This window comes from Musca autumnalis, unplaced genomic scaffold, assembly GCF_047663935.1.
Source record: "Musca autumnalis isolate F117 unplaced genomic scaffold, ASM4766393v1 scaffold_4, whole genome shotgun sequence".
Classification (NCBI taxonomy): Eukaryota; Metazoa; Arthropoda; class Insecta; order Diptera; family Muscidae; genus Musca; species Musca autumnalis.
The window spans coordinates 198,439,980-198,450,675 of record NW_027411977.1 but is presented as its reverse complement, the minus strand read 5'-3'; positions in this window follow the sequence as shown (position 1 = coordinate 198,450,675).

The window sequence follows — 10,696 nt, the reverse complement described above, 5'->3', positions numbered from 1 at the left end:
ACCATCAGCCCAATAAACGTGGATTTTTTAAAGAATATTTTTCAAGGACTATCAGCCCAATAAACGTGGATTTTTTAAAGAATATTTTTCAAGGACTATCAGCCCAATAAACGTGGATTTTTTAAAGAATATTTTTCAAGGACCATCAGCCCAATAAACGTGGATTTTTTAAAGAATATTTTTCAAAGACTATCAGCCAAATAAACGTGGATTTTTTAAAGAATATTTTACAAGAACAATCAGCCCAATTAACGTGGATTTTTTAAAGAATATTTTTCAAGGACCATCAGCCAAATAAACGTGGATTTTTTAAAGAATATTTTTCAAGGACCATCAGCCCAATAAACTTGGATTTTTTAAAGAATATTTTTCAAGGACTATCAGCCCAATAAACGTGGATTTTTTAAAGAATATTTTTCAAGGACTATCAGCCCAATAAACGTGGATTATTTAAAGAATATTTTTCAAAGACTATCAGCCAAATAAACGTGGATTTTTTAAAGAATATTTTACAAGAACAATCAGCCCAATAAACGTGGATTTTTTTCAAGGACCATCAGCCCTATAAACGTGGATTTTTTAAAGAATATTTTTCTAGGACCAACAGCCCAATAAACGTGGATTTTTTAAAGAATATTTTACAAGAACAATCAGCCCAATAAACGTGGATTTTTTAAAGAATATTTTTCAAGGATCATCAGCCCTATAAACGTGGATTTTTTAAAGAATATTTTTCAAGGACTATCAGCCCAATAAACGTGGATTTTTTAAAGAATATTTTTCAAGGACTATCAGCCCAATAAACGTGGATTTTTTAAAGAATATTTTTCAAGGACTATCAGCCCAATAAACGTGGATTTTTTAAAGAATATTTTTCAAGGACCATCAGCCCTATAAACGTGGATTTTTTAAAGAATATTTTTCTAGGACCAACAGGCCAATAAACGTGGATTTTTTAAAGAATATTTTACAAGAACAATCAGCCCAATAAACGTGGATTTTTTAAAGAATATTTTTCAAGGACCATCAGCCCAATAAACTTGGATTTTTTAAAGAATATTTTTCAAGGACTATCAGCCCAATAAACGTGGATTTTTTAAAGAATATTTTTCAAGGACTATCAGCCCAATAAACGTGGATTTTTTAAAGAATATTTTTCAAGGACCATCAGCCCTATAAACGTGGATTTTTTAAAGAATATTTTTCTAGGACCATCAGCCCAATAAACGTGGATTTTTTAAAGAATATTTTTCTAGGACCATCAGCCCAATATACGTGGATTTTTTAAAGAATATTTTTCAAGGACCATCAGCCCTATAAACGTGGATTTTTTAAAGAATATTTTTCTAGGACCAACAGCCCAATAAACGTGGATTTTTTAAAGAATATTTTACAAGAACAATCAGCCCAATAAACGTGGATTTTTTAAAGAATATTTTTCAAGGACCATCAGCCCAATAAACGTGGATTTTTTAAAGAGTATTTTTCAAGGACCATCAGCCCAATAAACGTGGATTTTTTAAAGAATATTTTTCAAGGACTATCAGCCCAATAAACGTGGATTTTTTAAAGAATATTTTTCAAGGAATATCAGCCCAATAAACGTGGATTTTTTAAAGAATATTTTTCAAGGACTATCAGCCCTATAAACGTGGATTTTTTAAAGAATATTTTTCAAGGACTATCAGCCCAATAAACGTGGATTTTTTAAAGAATATTTTACAAGAACAATCAGCCCAATAAACGTGGATTTTTTAAAGAATATTTTTCAAGGACTATCAGCCCTATAAACGTGGATTTTTTAAAGAATATTTTTCAAGGACTATCAGCCCAATAAACGTGGATTTTTTAAAGAATATTTTACAAGAACAATCAGCCCAATAAACGTGGATTTTTTAAAGAATATTTTACAAGAACAATCAGCCCAATAAACGTGGATTTTTTAAAGAATATTTTTCAAGGACCATCAGCCCAATAAACGTGGATTTTTTAAAGAATATTTTTCAAGGACCATCAGCCCTATAAACGTGGATTTTTTAAAGAATATTTTTCTAGGACCAACAGCCCAATAAACGTGGATTTTTTAAAGAATATTTTACAAGAACAATCAGCCCAATAAACGTGGATTTTTTAAAGAATATTTTTCAAGGACCATCAGCCCAATAAACGTGGATTTTTTAAAGAATATTTTTCAAGGACTATCAGCCCAATAAACGTGGATTTTTTAAAGAATATTTTTCAAGGACTATCATCCCAATAAACGTGGATTTTTTAAAGAATATTTTTCAAGGACTATCAGCCCTATAAACGTGGATTTTTTAAAGAATATTTTTCTAGGACCATCAGCCCAATAAACGTGGATTTTTTAAAGAATATTTTTCAAGGACTATCAGCCCAATAAACGTGGATTTTTTAAAGAATATTTTTCAAGGACTATCATCCCAATAAACGTGGATTTTTTAAAGAATATTTTTCAAGGACTATCAGCCCTATAAACGTGGATTTTTTAAAGAATATTTTTCTAGGACCATCAGCCCAATAAACGTGGATTTTTTAAAGAATATTTTTCAGGGACCATCAGCCCTATAAACGTGGATTTTTTAAAGAATATTTTTCTAGGACCAACAGCCCAATAAACGTGGATTTTTTAAAGAATATTTTTCAAGGACCATCAGCCCAATAAACGTGGATTTTTTAAAGAATATTTTTCAAGGACCATCAGCCCAATAAACGTGGATTTTTTAAAGAATATTTTTCAAGGACCATCAGCCCAATAAACGTGGATTTTTTAAAGAATATTTTTCAAGGACCATCAGCCCAATAAACGTGGATTTTTTAAAGAGTATTTTTCAAGGACCATCAGCCCAATAAACGTGGATTTTTTAAAGAATATTTTTCAAGGACCATCAGCCCAATAAACGTGGATTTTTTAAAGAATATTTTTCAAGGACCATCAGCCCAATTAACGTGGATTTTTTAAAGAATATTTTTCAAGGACCATCAGCCCAATAAAGGTGGATTTTTTAAAGAATATTTTTCAAGGACCATCAGCCCAATTAACGTGGATTTTTTAAAGAATATTTTTCAAGGACCATCAGCCCAATAAACGTGGATTTTTTAAAGAATATTTTTCAAGGACCATCAGCCCAATTAACGGGCATTTTTTAAAGAATGTTTTTCAAGGACCATCAGCCCAATAAACGTGGATATTTAAAAAATATTTTTCAAGGACCATCAGCCCAATAAACGTGGATTTTTTAAAGAATATTTTTCAAGGACCATCAGCCCAATAAACGTGGATTTTTTAAAGAATATTTTTCAAGGACCATCAGCCCAATTAACGTGGATTTTTTAAAGAATATTTTTCAAGAACCATCAGCCCAATAAACGTGGATTTTTTAAAGAATATTTTTCAAGGACCATCAGCCCAATAAACGTGGATTTTTTAAAGAATATTTTTCAAGGACCATCAGCCCAATAAACGTGGATTTTTTAAAGAATATTTTTCAAGGACCATCAGCCCAATAAACGTGGATTTTTTAAAGAATATTTTTCAAGGACCAACAGCCCAATAAACGTGGATTTTTTAAAGAATATTTTTCAAGGACCATCAGCCCAATAAACGTGGATTTTTTAAAGAATATTTTTCAAGGACCATCAGCCCAATAAACGTGGATTTTTTAAAGAATATTTTTCAAGGACCATCAGCCCAATAAACGTGGATTTTTTAAAGAATATTTTTCAAGGACCATCAGCCCAATAAACGTGGATTTTTTAAAGAATATTTTTCAAGGACCATTTGCCCAAGAAACGGGCATTTTTCACATAAAATTTTTTCATGGACAATTATTTGCAACCAAATAGTCCCTATTCGATCCCACTGTTCTCCGAAAAATAATTGAGTGCGTACAGAAAGCTCCTGTTAAGAAAGGCAGGAAGTATCAAATCCCCAAATGTATACTCAGCACAAGTGTTTTTATTCGTGTTTGCCTAAGTCAATGAATTCCTAAACAAATGTCCAGTAGTCCATAGAGCCAAAGAGTTGTTAAGGGTTTGGGATTGGATATACTAACAAAAAATTGAATATAACAAGAAATGAGCTACCCTATAGATTTTCCATATGTTTTCATAATTTCCATAAGTTTTTTTGTTATTTTTTCCCAATTTTTCTTCTTGGTTTTGATGGTTGTGGTTATGTCTAAGTTTCATAACTTGTTTTTTTTTTTTTTTGTTTGCATTCAATCCTTTGGCATTTGTGGTCAAGACAAAATTTGATTTTAATACCTCACACATTGGTTGACAGTTTGTGAATTGGACGGGGGCAAAATGGAGGAAAACTTGGGCTGAAACCAAACAGCAAAAAGTAACAACAAACTTTTAGAAAACTAACCAGAAGTAGGCTTAAAGTTTACTTTTCATCACACACATATGATAAAAGTTTTTCATTTCAAACGCATAAACATCATCATCAAGGATATCAAAATGTGTGAGAAGGGTGCAGGTTACAAAATCATCATCTTTGTCATTTGTGATGGAAAATAATTAAGTTATTACAAAGCTTCAGCATAAAACGCCAAGAGCAAGGCAAAACAGGTCACTGTCTTCATGGTATGAGTGATGGCCACAAGGACAGCAACGGCACACACACACATGTGTACGCAAACACGTACCAATAACTAACATCAATTCTAACAATCTACTCACTCACACCTTTTACCAATGGGAGGATATCGCCAGTGAACACGACTTGCTTGATACAAATGTATGTGCCAATGTCATACATGTGTTTGGAGGATTAAAACGTGTCTCTGTGTGATTATGTGGTGGCGGCGGCGGAGTGGTAGCGGTAGTATATCAACACCACGAGTTTATAATTTTTTGTTATTTTGGCAAGTTTATGAAATTTTCATTAATTTCAACCACAAGAGATTTTTGATGACATTTTACCACTGCTACAGCCACTAACAACAACAACAATATCACTGACGCCAACAACAACAACGACAACATGAACATGAATAATAACATAAGCTGAAACAGCAACATGATTTTTCACATCAATTTTTGAAACATTGGTCGGTCACATCTTTGGCATCATCAAAAGTTCACAAACAATGCCTGTGTGATTATCAATTGATGAGTATCACCATCACTCACTCACCAGCTCACGTTCAGTGATTCCTTTTGGGATTTCTGAAAACTATATAGCGACAAGAATAATAACAACAACAGCAACAACTTCACTATATGTTTGTTTAATTATATTTTGTGAGTTTTGATGAGTTGTCTCCTAATATTCTTTCTTCATTAGAATATATCGGAAATTCATCATATCATACAGATGTGCGGGGTTGATAATGTTTGGAAAGTTTTGAGAAAAATAATAAAATTATGAAATGATGGAGAGCACACGTATAGCCCAGGCTGGGTGACATTATTATATGCTGTAACGTTTTCGTTGTTTGGATTCTAAGAACAAATTACATATATTATACGTAAACTGTGCAATTAGTTTCGGACAATTTGGAATCGATTAAGCCCTACCCGTCTGTCGGTATATCTGTCTAGCTGTTACGCAAGATAACTCTCGAACGGTTCGACCGATTTGGTAAAAACTTAGCACCTCTTGTATCGCTCCCACAAAAGCTCAAAAGTTTTCGCTTAAATAGTGCGCACGATAAGTCTCGAAGGGAGTAACCGATATGGTCCACATTTTGCACATTATAATATTTTTTCAGACATATATCAGCTTCGAACATATAACATCCCGCTTTCACATACCTCCCACACAAAATGTCAAAGTTATTTCCAAAAGTGCCGCTTAGGGACACATCTCGGATCATTTTGAGATTTTTTGAAGCAGTTTTTTTCTCGTGGAAAGATCCTACTTCCTGATATATTTACCCAAAAGCTTCGAACATCGTTCACGCATTCACTTACCTCCCTCACGAAATATACAAATTATTTGAAAAATTGGAGCTTAAGGACACATCGCGTCCGCTTTTAGAACGGCAAATTTGTAGTGGGCTAGACCCTACTTGCAGAAATAATGACCGGGAAACTCTAAAAACCCTGCTGGCACCAACTAAATTGACCGATTATAATGATAACATACGAATGAGTGTTCGAGTATCACTTTTGCCTTGACAGCTGGCGGTCTTCTGCTGCTAATAATAGGTGTGCTCTCCGAATACAACATTCACACTATACCTGCGCAACAGCATCTGTGTGAATGGTAGCTGAGCTTGCCTCATAGGCTCGTTATACCCCCAGCCTTTAGGCTATGTGAAGTAGTTCTATGTGAAGTACTGATTGAATAGCTTTTTTAGAAGCAGTCCACGCAGAGTCATGAAAAATGTATTCCGTTCTTCACATTTTTACAATTTCCGATTTGAATCCTTTTCATAAAATTTTCACATTTTAGCAATGTTTACATTTATAATAACTTTTTGCAAATAAAATTCTTAAGAACACAAGAAACAATTTATTTTATGGTATTTTAATTACTCAGCAAAATGTTTGAATCCAAAAAGATAATCATAGGTGCAAGAAATGTCAGACCGCATATATTTTTGTAGCCAAAAAAGTAGTTGAATCATGAGTGCAAGTGACTATGTCTTTTTACGTGAAAGAAGTCATGATTTTTACAAGGGCATGGTGCAGCTAGGATGCAATCAATTTCAGATGTTTATCACCTATTTTGCATGACTTTATGCAAGAAGCGTTTTAAAATGTTTTTGGGTATTTTTGAGCAATAAAAGATAACTTTCTTGGCATTAACTTTTAGTGTAAAAACTATATCTTAAAGCCCTCCAAATTTATATATTTTGCGATTCCAAATCCATCCAATAGTTAAAGAAAACATATAATAATGACCCTAAGACTATCGAATTATTATCAAACTACTGTTTTTTCAAACAAAAATGTTCTACAAAAACATGAGTTTGTTAGTAATTTGAACGAAACTAGAAAAAGATACCATACATATTAATTAGAAGTTACCACAACTCTTTTAAATACTTTTTTCGAAATGGCCCTGAGGTCTCAAATCAGTGAAAAATCCTCTCTTAATAGATGTTAACTTCTCCCATATCCTCAAATGCATGCTTGCGAATCAATTTTTAAATGAAGCAAAAAATCAAATCAAAATACATTCCAGGGAATGTATATTTATTCACTACAAAGAACTAATGCAAAATGTGCGCTTAAGAAGCAAATTAGACAGTATCCTCACTGCACCATGCCCTTATAAAAATCATGACTTCTTTCACGTAAAAAGATGTAGTCCGAAATCACTTGCACTTATGATTCAACTACTTCTTTGGCTACAAACATTTTGCTGGGTACATTTTGATACGACCAAAAATGTGCCTCATCGAAATAACGGTTTTAGACCCCAAGTATCCCAGCAAAATTTGACGGAAGGGGTTCTTTGCGATGACGTGATTTCATGTCAACTTTTGCATTGGTTCAAAGGAAGTCGTGAAATATCCGATCTTTTCATTAGGATTTGAACCAATGCCAAGGAAGTCGTGAAAGATCCGATCTTTTTCATCAGCATTTGTACCCATTCCATCGATCCAATAGAGATGATGTTTGTGTTTTTATTTACACCCCTGTTTATTTTCATTTTGGTATGTTCCAGTTCTGCAAAAATCTACTAATTTTTACTATTTTTTCCTATAAAATAAAGGAAAAATTTTTATCGTAGTAAAAATAAGTAGATTCTTGCAGTTTCTGGAACAGACCAAAGTTGTTAGAACTGTCGTCGTGATGTTGTCTTACATTTCCTGCATATCAAACAACTAAAATTTCTAAACAATTGGTATTATATGAAGTCCCAACCATCGAGCTAAAAATAGAATCGGACTGCACACATTGCTATTTTAAAAGTTCCCTTGTTTGTTCCAAATCTGACATAGAATGAAATCAATCAAATCTCGCTTCTTGGAATTTGAAAAAAAGTCCGAAACGAAAAGGATATAGAATCTGAAAATAAAGAAGAAACTACTTTTGAAAAGAAACGATTAAAAATAAATTAATTAAGCATAAATGGTATTTTCCATAAAAAGTCTCTCCTCCCCGTTCGTTACATTTTGTTCTTAGAGATCCCTAAAGCAAGCCGGGTTGTAGATCCCTACATATTTCCGTCACTAAACAAAAGAGTATAAATTACCAAAATGTTGTTATAAAATAACAACATTATAAAATAAAAGTAATTTACGAAATAAAAATACTTAAAGGAGCGCATTTGGAGTCCATGTTGAAATCTGAACTGATGATGGGAAGATAATTGAAAAAACCTTTTGTAAGATGAAAGAATATCAGTTGCGGAGAACGGAGGAAGTAATCTTTTGCGTTGCAGCGGTGGTGATTACATTGCAATTTTGGATGTAAACTTTTGAAAAACTAAACTGATAAATTAATTGAAGTTATTTCATGAATTCGTTTGAATTAATAAAGAGTTTTGTTTTTCAAGAAAACCATATTTCAATACAGGATTTCCATTTTCCAATCAAGACATGAAAATTTCATGCCAAGGGGTTGGTGAAAATGACATGCCAAAGCATTGGTTAAAATGACATGTCAAAGCATGGGTGAAAATGACGTGTCAAAGCATTGGTGAAAATGACATGTCAAATCATTGGTGGAAATGTCATGCCAAAGCATTGGTGGAAATTACATGTCAACGCATTGGTTAAAATGACATGCTTAGGATCCAGAAAAGAACGTCATCTTTTGGGGTCCACGCTCATATAAAATTCATCGATGAAGATGCTAAAAAGATGACATGCTAGATCACTTGCACCCATGATTGAATGTCATCTTTGGCATCGAACATTTTGCTGGGTATGTTTGGACGAAATTAGTTTCAGACAATTTGAAGTCGATTTACCATGTCCGTCCGGATATCTGTTTGTCTGTCTATTTAGGATACACTTTTTATTTCTGCTATCGCAAGATTTTCAGTTTTTCAAAGTTTTTAATCTAATACAGCCCAGCAAAATGTTCGTTGCCAAAGATGTCATTCAATCATGGGTGCAAGTGAACTGGAATGTCATCTTTTTAGCATCTTCATCGATGAATTTTATATGAGCGTGGACCCCAAAAGATGCTATTCATTTTTGGATCCAAAGTCATTTGCACCAATGCTTTGACATGTCATTTTCCCCAATGCTATGGCATGTCATTTCCACCAATGTTTCGGCATATCATTTTCACCAACCCTTTGCAATGACATTATCATTACGAAGAGAGTTTTAACAACGTTGGTTGTGATTTCGAGTCTCCAACAACATCAAACCTATTGTTAATAATTAATCTTATATATTTAGAAAAATGTGTATAAATAAAAACACAAAATTCATCTCTATTGGATCGATGGAATATTAAATACTGACGAAAAGATCGGATCTTTCACGACTTCCTTTGCATGGGTTCAAATGCTGATGAAAAGATCGGATCTTTCACGACTTCCTTTGCATTGGTTCAAATGCTAATTCAAAGGTCGGATCATTCACGACATCGTTTGAACCAATGCAAAAGATGCCATGAAATCACGTCATCGCATTGAACCCCTTCCTTCAAATTTTGGTGGAAGATTTTGGGATTCCTTTTTGTTAAAGAGCCTCCATGCAGAAAGTGGTAAAAATATATCCACGTTTTAATCCAATCCCAACTTAACTATATTCGCGAGTAGGACGAATTGAGTTATACAGGAGTTATAGGGTATAGGTGTATATTTCGACCCGAACATAACGCCTCATTTTTTAATTACATATCGAGATACCCATATGACTTCTATAAATTAATTACCTTTAAAAAGAAGAATAACTCGATAACCTAAGAATAAACTATTCTTTAATGCCATAAAAACGCCAAATTGATTTTATCAGAAGTGATAGAGTCTGTGTAATCCAATTAAAAACTTTAGAAATTTAAAAACGGACGATACAGACTACAATTCATAGACTCCAAATCCTTCTAAGAGTACTGTTTGAGATTACAAAACTCATGTTTGGACTAAGCCACAGCATGGTCGAACAAATATCTCAGAAACCAATTGGAAAACTCTAGCTAAGTCGTAACAAAATAATATAAGTGGAAAATTTTCATGATTGTTGTTCCGGCTGCATTCTTTACTTTTGGTATAATGTTAAAGAACGCCGTAACTAACTTTAATTGAAAGGTGCTTACACTTGGGAAAATTTTGCGGTTTCTGAAACTACAATGTTCATAGATGAGAAAAATCCAAAAACAAGAAAAAATCGCTGGATGGGTTTTTAAATAAATCGCGGTCAAAGTTCACATCTTAAGGGGTCTTTTAGGTAAAAATTCTCTACAAGATTCGCCTTTACTACTTTTTCCTAAGTTTTACCAATGTCATGTACGGTGTACTTAACTAACTTTAGTTGAAAACGGCTTACACCTGGGAAAATCGCTGGAGGGATTTTTGAATAGATCGCGGTCAAATTTCACATTCTTAGGTTCATTTTAGATGTTTAGGATTTTTTAGGGAAGCGGCAAGTCCTATCGAAAGGCAACTAGGAAAATGTTGCAGCAGTGAAAATCCTCTACAACATTTTTTTCAGTCCCATTTCGATAGGACTTGTCGTTCCCACGCAAAATCGTGAAAACCTAAAATAACCCAAAAAATGTGAATTTTGACCGCGATTTATTTGAAATTTCCTCCGGG